Below are 21927 nucleotides of genomic sequence, written 5' to 3' on the forward strand. Positions count from 1 at the left end.
TAATAAGAAAACATCTTCCCTTATTGAGAGCAGATGATGGCCTAGCGGATCTAAATGTCAAAGATTGCAGATTTGCATATAAAAAGAATATGAGCATAGGAAATATGGTTTCACCAACTAAACTACCGAGTAGGGAACTGACACAAGATTCATCATGGTTGACATCTAGAGGCATGTATAAATGTCACTATACTAATTGTGTAGCCTGTGGAAAAGTGGACACAGGGGCAAGTTTCATTTCAACATATACAGGACAGGAGTACCAAAAACGAATGTGTATGAACTGTAGGTCCACGTTTGTTATTTATTTGATTACATGCAGAGACTGTCAGAAACAGTATGTAGGTCTTACAATAAGAGATGTTGGATCCAGAATAAGGGAACATCTATCCTCCATAAAAATGGGAATAGCCAGTACACCGTTGGTACAACATTTTGTCACGGTTCATAACAAAAATACAAGTAGCTTTTCCTGGACTGCTATAGAGAGGGTATTACCACCAAAGAATGGTGGGGATAGAGAGACAATTCTGGGTAGACAGGAAGTATTTTGGATTTTTAAGTTAAAAACCAGGGTCCCTAATGGTTTCAACTCTGACTATGACCTTATGAATTTTTGGCAATAACAGACAGGGCCAATCATTGGCTTGTATTAATAACAACTTTTCAAATAAGTTCTCATTATTTATGTTCCTACTAAGCTCAAGCATGTTCCCATTAAAGCTATACCTAAATAATAAATACCAAATAAACGTACTCTTTAAGGTTATTCTATAAAGTGTATATCTATAGAAAAACAAGTAAATATATTTGGGAATGTTTTGGAACATAATTCAGGTAATTCAAATGTGGCATCCATATGAGTGTATAGATCTGTACTACAGGGTTATACATAGATATAGATCTGGAAAAATATTAGCTAATCGCTACTATTCAAATCAGAAAATTCTATAATAAAATTATGTGTAGAAAAGAGTACAATAACAAATAAAAATAAAAATCCCCAATTCTAGGAATAATTAGTATAACATTTTAAACCAAAATGAGGGGGGGGGGGGGGAAACAGACTAAGGAGACATTTTCTCTTAAAGGGATTATAGCATCAAGTCTATATACATTTATTGTACATAAGGAAAAGGAGCATAAGGGTTAAATATCTGCAACACATAAACAGGCCCATTTATCAAGCTCCGTACGGAGCTGGAAGGGCCGTGTTTCTGGCGAGTCAGAAACACAACTTATGAAGCAGCGGTCTAAAGACCGCTGCTCCATAACCCTGTCCGCCTGCTCTGAGCAGGCGGACAGGAATAGCCAGAAATCAACCCGATCGAATACGATCGGGTTGATTGACACCTCCCTGCTGGTGGCCGATTGGCTGGTGCAATGTTAAATGCGGAGAACGTATTGCTCTCCGCATTTAGCGAGGTCTTGCGGACCTGATCCGCAGTGTCGGATCAGGTCCACAAGACCTTTGATAAATTGGGGCCATAGTAGGTTCACAAGTGTTACCTGTTTAGCAATTAAGTTGTAACCAATAGGAATTGTCTGTTGCTTTTAAATATGCTAATTTTATTGTGACTAACAGCAGCTTATGAGGACGGCTTTGGAGCCGAAACATGTAAAGTTGTTGTTATCAGACTATCCTATATATTGCTTCCATTGTTGTGCCAAGCCATTGGAATATTTTTAATGACACTAAGGTGTTAAGAAATAAAAGCTTATTTTTTTAAATATATCTCGCTGCCGGTGCTCCTGATTTCTACTTTGAACATTCACTAGAAAGATTTACCACAAGATATGGTGTAAATATTTTTATTGGTGGGAGTCTAAGGGATACTCTTGGAGTAGGGTCAGGTTCCCTAGAAATTTGTCCATTCTCCAGGAAGGCCTCGAGAAGGGTTTGTCTGTCAGTACCCTGAAGCGTCAGATTTCTGCTCTATCTATTTTGTTGCACAAGCGTCTGGTGGACGTGCCAGATGTACAATCCTTTTGTTAGGCCTTGGTCAGAATCAGGCCTGTGTTTAAATCTGTTACTCCACCTTGGAGTCTTAATCTCGTTCTCAACGTTTTGCAACAGGCTCTGTTTGAGCCTATGCATTCCATAGATAATAATTCGTTATCTTGGAAAGTTTTGTTTCTTATTGCTATCTCTTCTGCTCAGAGGGTTTCCGAACTCTCAGCTTTGCAGTGTGATTTTCCTTATCTCATAGATAAGGCAGTTCTTCGTACCAAGTTTGGTTTCCTTCCTAAGGTTGTTTCGGATAGAAATATTAATCAGGAAATTGTTGTTCCTTCTCTCTGTCCTAATCCTTCTTCTCAAAAGGAACGTTTGTTGCACAACCTAGATGTAGTGCGTGCTCTTAAATTTTATTTGCAGGCAACTATCGATTTTTGACAGTCTTCTGCATTTTTTGTTTGTTTTTCTGGTAAACGTAAGGGTCAGAAAGCTACGGCTACTTTTCTTTCTCTCTGGTTGAGAAGTATTATTCATTTCTCTTACATTGGTGTATCCGGTCCACGGCTTCATCCTTACTTGTGGGATATTCTCAATCCCTACAGTAAGTGGCAAAGAGAGCACACAGCAGAGCTGTCCATATAGCTCCCCTCAGGCTCCGCCCCCCCAGTCATTCTCTTTGCCGCTCTAACAAGTAGCATCTCCACGGGGGTGGTAAAGAGTATGTGGTGTTAGATTTGTAGTTTTATTTCTTCAATCAAGAGTTTGTTATTTTAAAATAGTGCCGGTTTGTACTATTTACTCTGAGGCAGAAAGTGATGAAGATTTCTGCTGAGAGGATTATGATTTTAGCACCAGTAACTAAAATCCATTGCTGTTCCCACGCAGGACTGTTGAATACCAGAGAACTTCAGTTGGGGGGAACAGTTTGCAGGCTTAACTGCTTCAGGTATGATCAGTCATTTTTCTAACAAGACCAAGTAATGCTAGAAGACTGTCAGAAATCCCCACAGGGGTAAGTAAGCCATTTTTCTCAGACTCTGTATAAAATGATGGCTTAAATTAAGGGCTTAATGCTGGTTGACACTATTGTGGGCTTAATCGATTGCTTTATTAGCATGATTTCGAATGAACAGGGTGTTTTTGAGACTTTTAAAACACTTATGGGGTTTTATTATTGCGCCTGGCACTTATTTAGACACCTAACCTATTCTAAAAGGCCCCATCACTCTGGAATGAAGAGGAAGGGGGCCTCATTTTCGCGCCTCAGTTGCGCAGTTGTTTTTGCTAGACAGTTCATGCAGCTTCACGTGTGGAGTACAGAGACCTCAGAGGGGACGTCAGTGAGGCTTATTTCTTCTTCAAATAATCCCTAAGGAAGGTAAAAGCCACAGTAGAGGCTGTGGCATCGTGCTGTAGTGTTTTTAACCGGTTAACTGCTGTTCTTAGCTCCGGTTTGGGCATTAAGGGGTTAATTGTTCTGAAAATTTGTGTGCAATCTTTTCAAAGCATTAGGATAATGTGGTGAAAATTTCATTAAAATCGGATGTTTATTTGATGGTTTTTTGATGTTTTAGTAATAAAGTGTGCACTTTTATTATTTAAAGACACAGTAACGTTTTTTTTCAAAAGTATTTTTTCTTGCATTGTGGTGCTGTCTAAGTCTGTCAAACATGTCTGAGCCTTCAGATAGCCTTTGTTCTGTATGCTTAAAGGCCATGGCGGTACCCCCATTGAATTTATGTTTGAAGTGTGCTATAGCGTCCAAGCAGCTTAAGGACCATACAGTGACACTTAAAAATGTAGCCCAAGATGACTCTTTAGCTGAAGGTAGTGAGGATAGTATGCTATCCTCTCCTTCTGTGTCGACACCAGCTATGCCCGCGCAAGCGATGCCCAGTACCTCTAGCGCATCGATCCCTATTACTTTGCAACAGTTAGCAGCAGTAATGGATAATTCTCTCGCAGCATTTTTATCCAAACTGCCAGCATTTCCAAGGAAGTGCGACCGCTCAGTTTTAAATACAGAAAATGAGCAATCAGACGCAGCGGATAATTTATCTGTAGTGCCCTCACAACAATCTGACTTGGCGGTGAGGGAGGGCCTATCTGAGGGAGAAATTTCTGACACAGGAAAAGTTTCTCAACAGGCAGAGCCAGATACAATAGCATTTAAATTTAAGCTAGAACATCTCCGCACCCTGCTTAAGGAGGTCCTGGCTACGCTAGATGATGATTGTGACCCCTTAGTGGTCCCAGAAAAATTGTGTAAAATGGACAAATTCTTAGAAGTCCCGGTACACACTGACGTGTTTCCAATACCTAAGAGGGTGGCGGATATCGTGACTAGGGAGTGGGAGAGACCAGGTGTACCCTTTGTTCCCCCCCCCCCTATATTTAAGAAAATGTTCCCCATTGTCGACCCCAGAAGGGACGCGTGGCAGACGGTCCCTAAGGTAGAAGGGGCAGTTTCAACACTAGCTAAGGGTACGACTATACCAATAGAAGATAGTTGCGCTTTCAAAGATCCTATGGATAAAAAATTAGAAGGTTTACTTAAGAAAATATTTGTTCAACAAGGTTTTCTTCTTCAACCAATTTCTTGCATTATTCCTGTAACCACTGCAGCGTCTTTTTGGTTTGAGGAACTAGAAAACTCGCTCCAGAAGGAGACTTCTTATGATGTCATGGATAGAATCAACGCCCTGAAGTTGGCTAATTGTTTCATCACAGATGCCGCTTTTCAGTTAGCTAAATTAGCGGTGAAAAATTCTGGCTTTGCAATCGTGGTGCGCAGAGCGCTTTGGCTAAAGTCTTGGTCGGCGGACGTGTCGTCCAAAACAAAATTGCTTAATATTCCTTTCAAGGGTAAGACCCTATTCGGGCCAGAGTTGAAAGAAATTATTTCAGATATCACTGGGGGAAAGGGCCATGCCCTTCCACAAGATAGACCTTTTAAAGCTAAAAACAAGTCTAATTTTCGTTCCTTTCGCAATATCAGGAACGGACCTGCTTCTACCTCTGCAGCCACTAGGCAAGAGGGTAACGCTTCCCAGCCCAAACCAGCATGGAAACCCTTGCAAGGCTGGAACAAGGGTAAACAGGCCAAGAAGCCTGCTGCTGCTACCAAGACAGCATGAAAGGATAGCCCCCAATCCGGGACCGGATCTAGTAGGGGGCAGGCTTTCTCTCTTTGCTCAGGCTTGGGCGAGAGATGCTCCGGATCCCTGGGCGCTAGAAATTGTCACTCAGGGGTATCTTCTGGAATTCAAGGACCTTCCTCCAAGGGGAAGGTTCCACATTTCCCGCTTGTCTTTAGACCAGATAAAGAGACAGGCATTCTTACGTTGCGTAGAAGACCTTCTAAAAATGGGAGTGATACACCCAGTTCCAACAGCAGAACTAGGACTGGGTTTTTACTCAAACCTGTTTGTAGTTCCCAAAAAGGAAGGAACTTTCAGGCCAATCCTGGACTTAAAATTCCTAAACAAATTCCTCAGAGTTCCATCATTCAAAATGGAAACCATTCGGACAATTTTACCAATGATCCAGGAGGGTCAATATATGACTACCGTGGACTTAAAGGATGCGTACCTGCATATTCCTATCCACAAAGATCACCATCAGTTCCTGAGGTTCGCCTTTCTGGACAAGCATTACCAGTTCGTGGCCCTTCCCTTCGGATTGGCCACTGCTCCCAGAATTTTCACAAAGGTGCTAGGGTCCCTTCTAGCGGTGCTAAGACCAAGGGGCATTGCTGTAGCACCTTACCTAGACGACATCTTAATACAAGCGTCGTCCTTTCACAAAGCAAAGGCTCATACAGACATTGTTCTAGCCTTTCTAAGGTCTCACGGGTGGAAGGTGAACGTAGAAAAGAGTTCTCTGTCCCCGTTCACAAGGGTTCCCTTCCTGGGAACAATAATAGACTCGGTAGAAATTAAAATCTTTCTGACGGAGGTCAGGAAGTTAAAACTTTTGAACACTTGTCGAGTTCTTCATGCCATTCCTCAACCCTCCGTGGCTCAGTGCATGGAGGTAATAGGACTAATGGTTGCGGCAATGGACGTGGTCCCTTTTGCTCGAATTCATTTAGGACCACTGCAACTGTGCATGCTCAAACAGTGGAATGGGGATTATGCAGATTTGTCTCCCCAGATACAAATGGACCAGAAAACCAGAGACTCACTCCTCTGGTGGTTGTCTCAGGATCACCTGTCTCAGGGAATGAGTTTCCGCAGACCGGAGTGGATCATTGTCACGACCGACGCCAGCCTCTTGGGCTGGGGTGCGGTCTGGGACTCCCTGAAAGCTCAGGGTCTATGGTCTTGGGAAGAATCTCTTCTCCCGATAAACATTTTGGAATTGAGAGCGATATTCAATGCGCTCAAGGCCTGGCCTCAGCTAGCGGAGGTCAAATTCATCAGATTTCAGTCGGACAACATCACGACTGTAGCGTACATCAATCATCAGGGAGGAACAAAGAGTTCCCTGGCGATGAGGGAGGTATCCAAGATCATCATATGGGCAGAGGATCACTCCTGCCATCTATCAGCAATTCACATCCCAGGAGTGGACAACTGGGAGGTGGATTATCGTCAGACTTTCCATCTGGGGGAGTGGGAACTCCACCCGGAGGTTTTTGTCCAGTTAACCCAACTATGGGGTTTTCCAGATCTGGATCTGATGGCGTCACGCCAGAACTCCAAAGTTCCACGTTACGGGTCCAGGTCCAGGGATCCCAAGGCGACATTGATAGATGCCTTAGTGGCGCCTTGGTCGTTCAGTCTAGCTTATGTCTTTCCACCGTTTCCTCTTCTCCCTCGGCTAGTAGCCAGAATCAAGCAGGAGAAGGCTTCGGTAATTCTGATAGCTCCTACGTGGCCACGCAGGACTTGGTATGCAGACCTGGTGGATATGTCATCGGCTCCACCATGGAAGCTACCTTTGAGGCAGGACCTTCTAATCCAAGGTCCATTCAAGAATCCAAACCTAGTTTCTCTGCAACTGACTGCTTGGAGATTGAACGCTTAATTCTAGCTAAGCGTGGGTTCTCTGAATCAGTTATAGATACTCTGATCCAGGCTAGAAAGCCTGTTACTAGGAAAATTTACCATAAGATATCGCGGAAATATCTTTGTTGGTGCGAATCCAAGGGTTACTCATGGAGTAAGATTAGGATTCCAAGGTTACTATCCTTTCTCCAAGAAGGATTGGAGAAAAGGTTGGCAGCTAGTTCTCTAAAGGGACAGATATCTGCTCTGTCTATTCTGTTGCATAAGCGTCTGGCAGCCGTGCCAGATGTTCAGGCGTTTGAACAGGCCTTAGTCAGAATCAAGCCTGTCTACAGACCTGTGGCTCCTCCATGGAGCCTAAATTTAGTTCTTTCAGTTCTTCAAGGGGTTCCGTTTGAACCTCTATATTCCATAGATATTAAGTTATTATCTTGGAAAGTTTTGTTTTTAGTAGCTATTTCTTCTGCTAGAAGAGTTTCTGAATTGTCTGCTTTGCAGTGTAATTCACCCTATCTGGTGTTCCATACAGATAAGGTCGTTTTGCGTACCAAACCTGGTTTTCTTCCAAAAGTGGTTTCCAATAAGAATATTAACCAGGAAATAGTTGTTCCTTCTCTGTGTCCTAATCCAGTTTCGAACAAGGAACGTCTGTTACACAATCTTGATGTGGTTCGTGCTTTAAAGTTTTATCTAAAAGCAACTAAAGACTTCAGACAAACATCATCCTTGTTTGTCGTCTATTCTGGCAAGAGGAGAGGTCAAAAAGCGACTGCTACCTCTCTGTCTTTCTGGCTGAAAAGCATCATCAGGTTGGCTTATGAGACTGCTGGAAGGCAGCCTCCTGAACGAATTACAGCTCATTCCACTAGAGCTGTGGCTTCCACATGGGCTTTCAAGAATGAGGCTTCTGTTGAACAGATCTGTAAGGCAGCGACTTGGTCTTCACTGCATACATTTGCCAAATTTTACAAATTCGATACTTTTGCTTCTTCGGAGGCTATTTTTGGGAGAAAGGTTTTGCAAGCAGTGGTGCCTTCCGTTTAGGTTTCCTGACTTGTTCCCTCCCTTCATCCGTTTCCCAAAGCTTTGGTATTGGTTCCCACAAGTAAGGATGAAGCCGTGGACCGGATACACCAATGTAAGAGAAAACAGAATTTATGCTTACCTGATAAATTTCTTTCTCTTATGGTGTATCCGGTCCACGGCCCACCCTGGCGATTTAGTCAGGTTTAATTTATTTTTGTAAACTACAGTCACCACTGCACCCTATGGTTCTCCTTTTTCTCCTAACCGTCGGTCGAATGACTGGGGGGGCGGAGCCTGAGGGGAGCTATATGGACAGCTCTGCTGTGTGCTCTCTTTGCCACTTCCTGTAGGGATTGAGAATATCCCACAAGTAAGGATGAAGCCGTGGACCGGATACACCGTAAGAGAAAGAAATTTATCAGGTAAGCATAAATTCTGTTTTCTCCAACATTGGTGTGTCCGGTCCACGGCGTCATCCTTACTTGTGGGAATATCTCTTCCCCAACAGGAAATGGCAAAGAGTCCCAGCAAAGCTGGCCATATAGTCCCTCCTAGGCTCCGCCCACCCCAGTCATTCTCTTTGCCGTTGCACAGGCAACATCTCCACGGAGATGGTTAAGAGTATGTGGTGTTTAGTTGTAGTTTTTTTATTCTACTATCAAGAGTTTGTTATTTTAAAATAGTGCTGGTATGTACTATTTACTCTGAAACAGAAAAAGATGAAGATTTCTGTTTGTGAGAGGAAGATGATTTTAGCAGACAGTAACTAAAATCGATTGCTGTTTCCACATAGGACTGTTGAGATGAAGTAACTTCAGTTGGGGGAAACAGTTAGCAGAATTTTTTGCTTAAGGTATGACTAGCCATATTTCTAACAAGACTGTGTAATGCTGGAAGGCTGTCATTTCCCCTCATGGGGACCAGTAAGCCATTTTCTTAGTCTCAAACAGAATAAAGGGCTTAATATGGGCTATAAAACTGGTAGACACTTTTATGGGCTAAATCGATTGCTTTATTTGGACATTTTATACATGTTTATGCTGATAATTCACACTTATAAACTTGGGGAACGTTTTTTAACGTCAGGCACTATGTTAGACACCTTTTCCAGTCAGGAAGGGCCTTCCCAGTTGTAGGCTGAGCCTCATTTTCGCGCCATTACTGCGCAGTTGTTTTTGAGAGCAAGACATGCAGATGCATGTGTGAGGACCTGAAAGTAGTTGGAAAAGTTCCTAGAAGGCGTCATTTGGTATCGTATTCCCCTCTGGGCTTGGTAAAGTCACAGCAAAGGCTGTAGCTGGGACTGTATAGGGGTTAAATCTGTAACCGGCTCCGGTTTCGTTATTTTAAGGGTTAAAGCTCTGAAAATTGGTGTGCAATACTTTTAATGCATTAAGACACTGTGGTGAAATTTTGGTAAATTTTGAACAATTCCTTCATATTTTTTCACATATTCAGTAATAAAGTGTGCTCTGTTTAAAATTTAAAGAGACAGTAATGGTTTTGTTTTAAAACGGTTTTTGTGCCTTATTGACAAGTTTAAGCCTGTTTAACATGTCTGTGCCTTCAGATAAGCTATGCTCTATATGTATGAAAGCCAATGTGTCTCCCCCTTCAAAATTGTGTGATAATTGTGCCATAGCGTCCAAACAAAGTAAAGACAGTACTGCCACAGATAATGAAATTGCCCAAGTTGATTCCTCAGATGAAGGGAGTAGACATGGTTCTACATCATCTCCTTCTGTGTCTACACCAGTTTTGCCCACGCAGGAGGCCCCTAGTACTTCTAGCGCGCCAATGCTTATTACCATGCAACAATTGACGGCTGTAATGGATAACTCCATAGCAAATATTTTATCCAAAATGCCTGCATATCAGAGAAAGCGCGATTGCTCTGTTTTAAACACTGAAGAGCAGGAGGGCGCTGATGATAATTGTTCTGTCATACCCTCACACCAATCTGAAGGGGCCATGAGGGAGGTTTTGTCAGATGGGGAAATTTCAGATTCAGGAAAAATTTCTCAACAGGCTGAACCTGATGTTGTGAAATTTAAATTAGAACATCTCCGCGCACTGCTTAAGGAGGTGTTATCTACTCTGGATGATTGTGACAACTTGGTCATTCCAGAAAAATTATGCAAGATGGACAAGTTCCTAGAGGTTCCGGTGCACCCCGACGCTTTTCCTATACCCAAGCGGGTGGCGGACATAGTGAATAAGGAGTGGGAGAAGCCCGGCATACCTTTTGTTCCCCCTCCTATATTTAAGAAATTATTTCCTATGGTCGACCCCAGAAAGGACTTATGGCAGACAGTCCCTAAGGTCGAGGGGGCAGTTTCTACTCTAAACAAGCGCACTACTATTCCTATCGAGGATAGTTGTGCTTTCAAAGATCCTATGGATAAAAAATTGGAAGGTTTGCTTAAAAAGATTTTTGTACAGCAAGGTTACCTTCTACAACCCATTTCGTGCATTGTTCCTGTCACTACAGCAGCGTGGTTCTGGTTCGAGGAACTAGAAAAGTCGCTCAGTAGAGAGACTCCATATGAGGAGGTTATGGACAGAGTTCACGCACTTAAGTTGGCTAACTCTTTTATTTTAGATGCCGCTTTGCAATTAGCTAGATTAGCGGCGAAAAATTCAGGGTTTGCAATTGTGGCGCGCAGAGCGCTTTGGCTAAAGTCTTGGTCAGCGGATGTATCATCCAAGACAAAATTGCTTAACATTCCCTTCAAGGGTAAAACTCTCTTTGGACCAGAATTGAAAGAGATTATCTCAGACATCACTGGGGGAAAGGGCCACGCCCTCCCACAAGATAGGCCTTTCAAGGCCAAGAATAAGTCTAATTATCGTTCCTTTCGTAATTTCATGAACAGACCGGCCTCTAATTCTGCATCCTCTAAGCAAGAGGGTAATGCCTCACAGTCCAAACCAGCCTGGAAACCAATGCAAGGCTGGAACAAGGGTAAGCAGACCAAGAAGCCTTCTACCGCTAACAAAACAGCATGAAGGAGTAGCCCCCGATCCGGGACCGGATCTAGTGGGGGGCAGACTCTCTCTCTTTGCTCAGGCTTGGGCAAGAGATGTTCAGGATCCCTGGACCCTAGAAATAGTTTCTCAGGGTTATCTTCTGGAATTCAAGGAACTACCCCCAAGGGGAAGGTTCCACATGTCTCACTTATCCTCAAACCAAATAAAGAGACAGGCGTTCTTACATTGTGTAGAAGACCTGTTAAAGATGGGAGTGATACACCCAGTTCCAATGACGGAACAAGGAATGGGATTTTACTCAAATCTGTTCGTAGTTCCCAAAAAAGAGGGAACCTTCAGACCAATTCTGGATTTAAAGATCCTAAACAAATTTCTCAGGGTACCATCGTTCAAAATGGAAACCATTCGAACGATTCTACCCACTATCCAGGAAGGTCAATTTATGACTACCGTGGATCTAAAGGATGCGTACCTACATATTCCTATCCACAAAGAACATCATCAGTTCCTAAGGTTCGCCTTTCTGGACAAACATTACCAGTTTGTGGCCCTCCCATTCGGATTAGCCACTGCTCCAAGGATTTTCACAAAGGTACTCGGGTCCCTTCTAGCGGTTCTAAGACCGAGGGGCATTGCAGTAGTACCATACTTGGACGACATTCTAATACAAGCGTCGTCCCTTTCAAAAGCAAAGGCTCATACAGACATCGTTCTGGCCTTTCTCAGATCTCACGGATGGAAGGTGAACATAGAAAAAAGTTCTCTGTCTCCGTCAACAAGAGTTTCCTTCTTGGGAACAATAATAGATTCCTTAGAAATGAGGATTTTTCTGACAGATGTCAGAAAGTCAAAACTTCTAAGCGCTTGTCAAGTTCTTCATTCTGTTCCACGTCCTTCCATAGCTCAGTGCATGGAAGTAGTAGGGTTGATGGTTGCAGCAATGGACATAGTTCCTTTTGCGCGAATTCATCTAAGACCATTACAACTGTGCATGCTGAAACAGTGGAATGGGGACTATACAGACTTGTCTCCAGTGATTCAAGTAGATCAGAAGACTAGAGATTCACTCCGTTGGTGGATATCCCTGGACCACCTATCCCAGGGAATGAGCTTCCGCAGACCAGAGTGGATCATTGTCACGACCGACGCCAGTCTAGTGGGCTGGGGTGCGGTCTGGGAATCCCTGAAAGCTCAGGGACTATGGTCTCGGGAAGAGTCTCTTCTCCCGATAAACATTCTGGAACTAAGAGCGATATTCATTGCTCTCAGGGCTTGGCCTCAGCTTGCAAAGGCCAGATTCATAAGATTCCAATCAGACAACATGACGACTGTTGCGTATATCAATCATCAGGGGGGAACAAGGAGTTCCCTGGCGATGAGAGAAGTGACCAAAATAATACAATGGCCGGAGAATCACTCCTGCCATCTATCTGCGATCCACATCCCAGGTGTGGAAAACTGGGAAGCGGATTATCTGAGTCATCAGACATTCCATCCGGGGGAGTGGGAACTCCACCCGGAGATTTTTGCCCAATTGACTCAATTATGGGGCATTCCAGACATGGATCTGATGGCGTCTCGTCAGAACTTCAAGGTTCCTTGCTACGGGTCCAGATCCAGGGATCCCAAGGCGACTCTAGTGGATGCACTAGTAGCGCCTTGGACCTTCAACCTAGCTTATGTGTTTCCACCGTTTCCTCTCATTCCCAGGCTGGTAGCCAGGATCAAACAGGAGGGGGCCTCGGTGATCTTGATAGCTCCTGCGTGGCCACGCAGGACTTGGTATGCAGACCTGGTGAATATGTCATCGGTTCCACCATGGAAGCTACCTTTGAGACAGGACCTTCTTGTTCAGGGTCCATTCGAACATCCAAATCTGGTCTCCCTCCAGCTGACGGCTTGGAGATTGAACGCTTGATTCTATCAAAGCGTGGGTTTTCAGATTCTGTGATAGATACTCTGGTTCAGGCCAGAAAACCGGTAACTAGAAAGATTTACCATAAAATATGGAAAAGATATATCTGCTGGTGTGAATCCAAGGGATTCACATGGAATAAGATAAAAAATCCTAAGATTCTTTCCTTTCTGCAAGAGGGTTTGGATAAAGGATTATCTGCGAGTTCTCTAAAGGGACAGATTTCTGCTTTATCTGTCTTACTACACAAACGACTGGCAGCTATGCCAGATGTTCAAGCATTTGTTCAGGCTCTGGTTAGGATCAAGCCTGTTTACAGACCTTTGACTCCTCCCTGGAGTTTAAATCTAGTTCTTTCAGTTCTTCAAGGGGTTCCGTTTGAACCTCTACATTCCATAGATATTAAGTTGTTATCTTGGAAAGTTTTGTTTTTGGTTGCTATTTCTTCTGCTAGAAGAGTTTCAGAGTTATCTGCTGTGCAGTGTTCTCCGCCCTATCTGGTGTTCCATGCAGATAAGGTGGTTTTGCGTACTAAGCCTGGTTTTCTTCCAAAGGTTGTTTCTAACAAAAATATTAACCAGGAGATAGTTGTACCTTCTTTGTGTCCGAATCCAGTTTCAAAGAAGGAACGTTTGTTACACAATTTGGACGTAGTCCGTGCTCTAAAATTCTATTTTGAAGCTACAAAAGATTTCAGACAAACATCTTCTCTGTTTGTCGTCTATTCTGGTAAAAGGAGAGGTCAAAAAGCGACTTCTACCTCTCTTTCCTTTTGGCTTAAAAGCATCATCCGATTGACTTACGAGACTGCCGGACGGCAGCCTCCTGAAAGAATCACAGCTCACTCCACTAGGGCTGTGGCTTCCACATGGGCCTTCAAGAACGAGGCTTCTGTTGATCAGATATGTAAGGCAGCGACTTGGTCTTCACTGCACACTTTTGCCAAATTTTACAAATTTGATACTTTTGCTTCTTCGGAGGCTATTTTTGGGAGAAAGGTTTTGCAAGCCGTGGTGCCTTCCGTTTAGGTAACCTGATTTGCTCCCTCCCTTCATCCGTGTCCTAAAGCTTTGGTATTGGTTCCCACAAGTAAGGATGACGCCGTGGACCGGACACACCAATGTTGGAGAAAACAGAATTTATGCTTACCTGATAAATTACTTTCTCCAACGGTGTGTCCGGTCCACGGCCCGCCCTGGTTTTTTAATCAGGTCTGATGAATTATTTTCTTTAACTACAGTCACCACGGTACCATATGGTTTCTCCTATATTTTTCCTCCTGTCCGTCGGTCGAATGACTGGGGTGGGCGGAGCCTAGGAGGGACTATATGGCCAGCTTTGCTGGGACTCTTTGCCATTTCCTGTTGGGGAAGAGATATTCCCACAAGTAAGGATGACGCCGTGGACCGGACACACCGTTGGAGAAAGTAATTTATCAGGTAAGCATAAATTCTGTTTTTGCATATGAGACCGCTGGATTGCAGCCTCCTGAGAGAATAACAGCTCATTCCACTAGGGCTGTTTCTTCTTCTTGGGCCTTCAAGAATGTGGCCTCTGTGGAGCAGATTTGCAAGGCTGCGACTTGGTCTTCTTTGCACACTTTTTCAAAATTTTATAAATTTGATACTTTTGCTTCAGCGGAGGATTCTTTTGGGAGAACGGTTTTGCAAGCAGTGGTGCCTTCTGTTTAGGTTATCTGTCTTGTCCCTCCCTAATCATCGATGTCCTCTAGCTTGTAACATTCCTAATTGATGATTCCGTGGACTCACTGTATCTTAAGAAAAAAAAATTAATTTATGCTTACCTGATAAATTTATTTATTTCTAGATACGGTGAGTCCACGGCCCACCCTTTGTTTTAAGACAATTTTTTTAGAAACCTCATGCACCTCTACACCTTGTGTTATTTCCTTTCTCTCCTTTTTCCTTCGGTTGAATGACTGTGGATAGTGGAAAGGGAAGTGATACTTAACAGCTTTGCTGTGGTGCTCTTTGCCTCCTCCTGCTGGCCAGGAGTGATATTCCCAACAGTAATTGATGAATCCATGGACTCACCATTTCTAGAAATAAATAAATTTATCAGGTAAGCATAAATTTAGTTTTTTATTTTGGGGTGGTTTTTTTTTTAAACGAGTTATTAGAATAGGAATAATTTTTATTATTTTGGATAATTTGATTTTTTTTTTTGTAATGGTATTTTTTTTATTTTCGGGGTGTTTTTACAAATGCCCTTTTCAGGGCAATGGGTAGATTAGGTTTAATTTTTTTTTTCCCCCAATAGATTTTTGTTTTATTGAGAGGAATCACAACATTTTTAGATGTAGGGTTCCAATAAACAATATGATAGTTCAAGTGGTTAGCGCCAAGCGTGTGATTGGGCTACTAGTACGTTCCACATAAAGTCTTTTGTAGTCAGGTGACTTAGCCAGATTGTCCAAAATCTCATATGGAGTCAAAATATGGTATACAGATACGTTTATAACATCAAAAGTAGCGTAACAAACATGAGAGGTCAGCTGATAAGTAATAACAATGAATGAGTGTACCTCTGTTGTGGTGAACTCGAGTTCAGAGGTCATCTCCAGGTGGGGCAGGCGACCGGTAGTGGGGGGTTACATATTTGGGGAATAGAAGGGGAAGGGAGGAAGGAGGGGGGAGTGCCAGTTGGAGGGGGATTGAAAAGAAGTCTACAATGGTTACTGATTTATGGGGGGAAGGCTGGGAACACTTTTTTGCGTATGTGGTGGACTATGGGTTTCCTGGTAAAAGAACCATGGGTCCCATATTTTCCAGTACATATCTTCCCTGCCTAGAGTGGAATAGAAACTTTTTTCCATGGTAGCGTAGGATTGGATTATGGGAATTATGTATACAAGATCAGGGGGATGAGGTTGCTTCCATGCCCTAGCTATGGTGAGTTAGAATCTCTGGCTGAGTGTTGTCTTCCAGAGGGTTGATCTTTGAAGTGGTCTGCAACTGTCTTTTTAGGTGGCTGCGTTAACTTAGGTTTTCACTTAGCAGCTTAAAACATAGTACATATAGCATTGAGGCCGGGTTAGGCATATATAGTATGGAAGCTGGAGATGAAATATTATTAGAGAGCTACCCACGGACACAAAAGTGAATTAAAACATAGTCCCCTTGTTGTCAATCAAGGTTTACTCAGATTTTGAAGTTGTAGGGCTGTAGAGATTGTCCTACTCTTGTTATGCTGTGCGCCCTGGATTTGTGAGGATCTGTTGTAGGAAGTGGGCCTGCGTAGTGAGGAAAGCAAGCAATCAGGCCCCTGTGAAAGTCTAGGTCAGAGAGAGAATCTTCTGGGAGAGTGGTGTGATAAGATTAGGTAAAATTGGGCCCCAACTGTGTTAACTGGACAGTCCAATGCTGCAAGCTGTAGAACCTGTGGTGTAGTGTGTCCCAGTGAGAAGACTGGTTTATAAGAGTTGTAGCCTCCGATATGTAGTCCAATTACTTGTTGGGCTAAACAATTCACACTATCCCTGAAGTGCAGGGCTCCTCAGGTCTGCAAGGATACTTAATATGGGTTAGGCCCGTGTAGTGAGGGATACCATATATGAGGCTGAGTCTCTGGGGATTCAAGGCCGGGTGTAATACCTCAAGGGAGGATAGCAGGTAAAAGTTAGGTAGGGCTGGGTCTTTTCTCCTTGTTATGTAGGTGCTGTGGAGTGTGTGTGTATTCACCGGGACTTACTGTTAAGAGGCCTCAGGATGGGCCAAGATGGCTGCCGTTCACGCCTTTTCACGTGTCCCTCTGAACTTTTGGCCCTGTGTCAGGTAACTATAGATCTGCGGTCCTAGCAGGGTATCCACCCCCGCAGATGGTCGGAGATTGTGGCAACTCAGCGTGGATATTTAGTTGTGGGAGCCAAGCCGAGGAGCTGCGTGGTTTTGGTCTCTTTTCCCAGGGCCCAAAGAGGTAGGTACTTCAGGGCAGCTTCCCGGCCATGGGATGATCTCCTCCCTAGCAGCAGATAGGTGCCAGCACCGAAGCGGAGCCCCGACCCTCCGGTGACTGGTAGAAGGCGTTGGAGGTAACTATAGACAGCCGCAGGGAAAGGTGGTAGGCTGTGATGTGCTGCTGGGCGAGTGTGATGCTGTAGGTTAACAGCGCAGGGCGCCTTCAGTGTCCTTATTTTCTCACTTTCCCCCATCGATCAGTGAGATGTAGGTGCTGGGTCTCAAGCTGGCCTTAGATTGGTGTCCAGTTGTGGCTATTATAGAGCAAATTAACAACTGTATAGGGCCGAAATGCCGGAGCTCTTAGAAACTGCGACCGTCTCGGTCAGATGCTGGCTCCGCCCCCCAGACTAGATTTAATTTTATTTTGTGGGTTTGGGGGGGTGGGGTTTGTAATGTTAGGGAGTCTTTGTTTTTATTTTTTGCAAAAGAGCTGTTAACTTTAGGGCAATGCCCTACAAAAGGCCCTTTTAAGAGTTTATTATAGACTAGTCCTAAAGCCCATTCACACAAGCCATTTTTTGCAGTACAGCGGTCCCACCCCTTGTGCTCTCTCCCTCCCCCTCTCTTTTGCTCTCTCTCTCTCCCCCTCTCGTTTGCGCTCTCTCTCTCCCCCCTCTTTTTGCGCTCTCTCCCCCCTCTCTTTTGCGCTCTCTCCCCCCTCTCTTTTGCGCTCTCTCTCTCCCCCTCTCTTTTGCGCTCTCTCTCCCCCTCTCTTTTGCACTCTCTCTCTCCCCCTCTCTTTTGCACTCTCTCTCTCCCCTCTCTTTTGCACTCTCTCTCCCCCCTCTCTTTTGGGCTCTCTCTCCCTCCCTCTCTTTTGCGCTCTCTCCCCCCTCTCTTTTGCGCTCTCTATCACCCCTCTCTTTTGCGCTCTCTCTCCACCCCTCTCTTTTGCGCTCTCTCTCCACCCCTCTCTTTTTGTGCTCTCTCCCCCTCTCTTTTGCGCTCTTTCCCCTTCTCTTTTGTGCTCTCTCTCTCCCCCCTCTCTCTCTCCCCCCCTCTCGCTCTCTCTCCCCTCTCTTTTGCACTCTCCCCTCCCTTTCTTTTGCACTCTCTCCCCCCTCTCTTTTGCGCTCTCCCCTCCCTCTCTTTTGCGCTCTCTCCCCTCTCTTTTGCGCTCTCTTTCTCTTCCCCCTCTTTTGCTCTCTCTCTCCCCCTCTCTTTTACGCTCTCTCTCTCCCCCTCTCTTTTGCGCTCTCTCTCTCCCCCCTCTCTTTTGTGCTCTCTCTCTCCCCCTCTCTTTTGTGCTCTCTCTCCCCCTCTCTTTTGCGCTCTCTCTCCCCTCTCTTTTGCGCTCCCTCTCCCCTCTCTTTTGCGCTTTCTCTCCCCCCTCTCTTTTGCGCGCTCTCTCTCCCCCCTCTCTTTTGCGCTCTCTCTCTCCCCCTCTCTTTTGTGCTCTCTCTCTCCCCCTCTCTTTTGTGCTCTCTCTCTCCCCCCTCTTTTGCGCTTTCTCTCTCCCTTCTCTTTTGCGCTCTCTCTCTCCCCCTCTTTTGCGCTCTCTCCCCCTCTCTTTTGTGCTCTCTCTCTCCCCCTCTCATTTGCGCTCTCTCTCCCCTCTCTTTTGCGCTCCCTCTCCCCTCTCTTTTGCGCTCTCTCTCCCCCCCTCTCTTTTGCGCTCTCTCTCCCCCCTCTCTTTTGTGCTCTCTCTCCCCCCTCTCTTTTGCTCTCTCTCTCCCCCTCTCTTTTGCGCTCTCTCTCCACCCCTCTCTTTTGCGCTCTCTCCCCCCACTCTTTTGCGCTCTCTCTCCCCCCTCTCTTTTGTGCTCTTCCCTCTCTCTTTTGCGCTCTCTCTCTCCCCCCCCCTCTCTCTCTCTCTCCCCCCCCTCTCTCTCTCCCCCCCACTCTTTCTCTCCCCCCTCTCTCTCACTCCCCCCTCTCTTTCTCCCCCCTCTCTATCTCTCTCCCCTCTCTATCTCTCTCCCCTCTATTGCGTGACCGCACCCAGCCAGGCCCCCTTCATGTCCGGACACGCCCCCTTCATGGTCATTCACGTCTGACCACGCCCCCTTCATGACGGCCACGCCCCTGGCTCACGACCGGCCACGCCCACTTCTGCCGCAGAGCGCAGATCAGCTAGGGACTCAAAGGCCAGGTGTGTTTGTCCTCGTGCTGTCTCTACTGTGCATGACAGCTTCGGACAAACACACTTGGCCTTTTATTATATAGGATTAGGGTTTTTTACTTTGGGGTGTTTTTTTTTTTTTTTTTAAACGGGGTATAAGAATAGGAATAATTTTAATTTTTTGGATAATTTCGTTTGTTATTTTTTGTAATGATATTTTTTGTATTTAATATTTTTTGTAATTGTAGTTTTAATTTTTTAGTAATCATAGTTTTTTTAATTTTTTAGTAATGTTAGGTTTTTTATTTTTAGTAATGTTAGGTTTTATTAGTGTAAGCTTAGGTTTTATTTTTATTTCACAGGTAAGTTTGTATTTAATTTAACTAGGTAGTTAGTAAATAGTTATATTGTAGCTAGCTTAGGTTTTATTTTTATATCACAGATAAGTTTGTATTTATTTTTAAATAGATAGTTAGTTAATAAGTGTAACTTTAATTTTGGTCTATTTTAATTATGTTAAAGTTAGGGGGTGTTAGGTTTAGTGATTAATATAGTTTCATTAAGGTTGTTGCGATGTGGGGGGACGGCAGTTTAGGGGTTAATATAGTTTAATTTAGGTTGTTGCGATGTGGGGGGCGGCGGTTTAGGGGTTAATAGGTTTAGTTAGTGTCAGCGATGTTGGAGAACTGCAGTTTAGGGGTTAATAGTTTTAGTTAGTGTCGGCGATGTCAGGGACCTGCTTCTTAGGGGTTAATAGGTTTTGTTTTGCACTCTCTCTCCCCCCTCTCTTTTGCGCTCTCTCTCCCCCCTCTCTTTTGCGCTCTCTCTCCCTCCCTCTCTTTTGCGCTCTCTCCCCCCTCTCTTTTGCGCTCTCTATCACCCCTCTCTTTTGCGCTCTCTCTCCACCCCTCTCTTTTGCGCTCTCTCTCCACCCCTTTCTTTTGCGCTCTCTCCCCCTCTCTTTTGCGCTCTTTCCCCTTCTCTTTTGTGCTCTCTCTCTCCCCCCCTCTCGCTCTCTCTCCCCTCTCTTTTGCGCTCTCCCCCTCCCTCTCTTTTGCACTCTCTCCCCCCCTCTCTTTTGCCCTCTCCCCTCCCTCTCTTTTGCGCTCTCTCCCCCTCTCTTTTGCGCTCTCTTTCTCTTCCCCCTCTTTTGCTCTCTCTCTCTCTCCCCCTCTCTTTTGCGCTCTCTCTCTCCCCCTCTCTTTTGCGCTCTCTCTCTCCCCCCTCTCTTTTGTGCTCTCTCTCTCCCCCTCTCTTTTGTGCTCTCTCTCCCCCTCTCTTTTGCGCTCTCTCTCCCCTCTCTTTTGTGCTCCCTCTCCCCTCTCTTTTGCGCTTTCTCTCCCCCCCTCTCTTTTGCGCTCTCTCTCCCCCCTCTCTTTTGCGCTCTCTCTCTCCCCCTCTCTTTTGTGCTCTCTCTCTCCCCCTCTCTTTTGTGCTCTCTCTCTCCCCTCTCTTTTGCGCTCTCTCTCTCCCCCTCTTTTGCGCTCTCTCCCCCTCTCTTTTGCGCTCTCTCTCTCCCCCTCTCTTTTGCGCTCTCTCTCCCCTCTCTTTTGCGCTCCCTCTCCCCTCTCTTTTGCGCTCTCTCTCCCCCCCTCTCTTTTGCGCTCTCTCTCCCCCCTCTCTTTTGTGCTCTCTCTCCCCCCTCTCTTTTGCTCTCTCTCCCCCCTCTCTTTTGCTCTCTCTCTCCCCCTCTCTTTTGCGCTCTTTCCCCTTCTCTTTTGTGCTCTCTCTCTCCCCCCTCTCGCTCTCTCTCCCCTCTCTTTTGCGCTCTCCCCTCCCTCTCTTTTGCACTCTCTCCCCCCCCTCTCTTTTGCCCTCTCCCCTCCCTCTCTTTTGCGCTCTCTCCCCCTCTCTTTTGCGCTCTCTTTCTCTTCCCCCTCTTTTGCTCTCTCTCTCTCTCCCCCTCTCTTTTGCGCTCTCTCTCTCCCCCTCTCTTTTGCGCTCTCTCTCTCCCCCCTCTCTTTTGTGCTCTCTCTCTCCCCCTCTCTTTTGTGCTCTCTCTCCCCCTCTCTTTTGCGCTCTCTCTCCCCTCTCTTTTGTGCTCCCTCTCCCCTCTCTTTTGCGCTTTCTCTCCCCCCCTCTCTTTTGCGCTCTCTCTCCCCCCTCTCTTTTGCGCTCTCTCTCTCCCCCTCTCTTTTGTGCTCTCTCTCTCCCCCTCTCTTTTGTGCTCTCTCTCTCCCCTCTCTTTTGCGCTCTCTCTCTCCCCCTCTTTTGCGCTCTCTCCCCCTCTCTTTTGCGCTCTCTCTCTCCCCCTCTCTTTTGCGCTCTCTCTCCCCTCTCTTTTGCGCTCCCTCTCCCCTCTCTTTTGCGCTCTCTCTCCCCCCCTCTCTTTTGCGCTCTCTCTCCCCCCTCTCTTTTGTGCTCTCTCTCCCCCCTCTCTTTTGCTCTCTCTCCCCCCTCTCTTTTGCTCTCTCTCTCCCCCCTCTCTTTTGCGCTCTCTCTCTCCACCCCTCTCTTTTGCGCTCTCTCCCCCCTCTCTTTTGCGCTCTCTCTCCCCCCTCTCTTTTGTGCTCTTCCCTCTCTCTTTTGCGCTCTCTCTCTCCCCCCCCCCCCCTCTCTCTCTCCCCCCCCACTCTTTCTCTCCCCCCTCTCTCTCTCTCCCCCCTCTCTTTCTCCCCCCTCTCTATCTCTCTCCCCTCTCTATCTCTCTCCCCTCTATTGCGTGACCGCACCCAGCCAGGCCCCCTTCATGTCCGGACACGCCCCCTTCATGGTCATTCACGTCTGACCACGCCCCCTTCATGCCGGCCACGCCCACGGCTCACGACCGGCCACGCCCACTTCTGCCGCAGAGCGCAGATCAGCTAGGGACTCAAAGGCCAGGTGTGTTTGTCCTCGTGCTGTCTCTACTGTGCATGACAGCTTCGGACAAACACACTTGGCCTTTTATTATATAGGATTAGGGTTTTTTACTTTGGGGTGTTTTTTGTTTTTTTTTTAAACGGGGTATAAGAATAGGAATAATTTTAATTTTTTGGATAATT

At 45.6% G+C, this 21927-nt stretch overlaps 1 protein-coding gene across 1 annotated transcript in view; it reads left to right on the top strand.

Annotated features, from left to right (window-relative positions):
* The window catches only part of LOC128664876 (uncharacterized), a 48805-nt gene that overhangs the window by 18548 nt on the left and 8330 nt on the right, over positions 1–21927 (top strand).

This window comes from Bombina bombina, chromosome 1 (genome assembly GCF_027579735.1).
Source record: "Bombina bombina isolate aBomBom1 chromosome 1, aBomBom1.pri, whole genome shotgun sequence".
In the NCBI taxonomy this organism is placed as follows: Eukaryota; Metazoa; Chordata; class Amphibia; order Anura; family Bombinatoridae; genus Bombina; species Bombina bombina.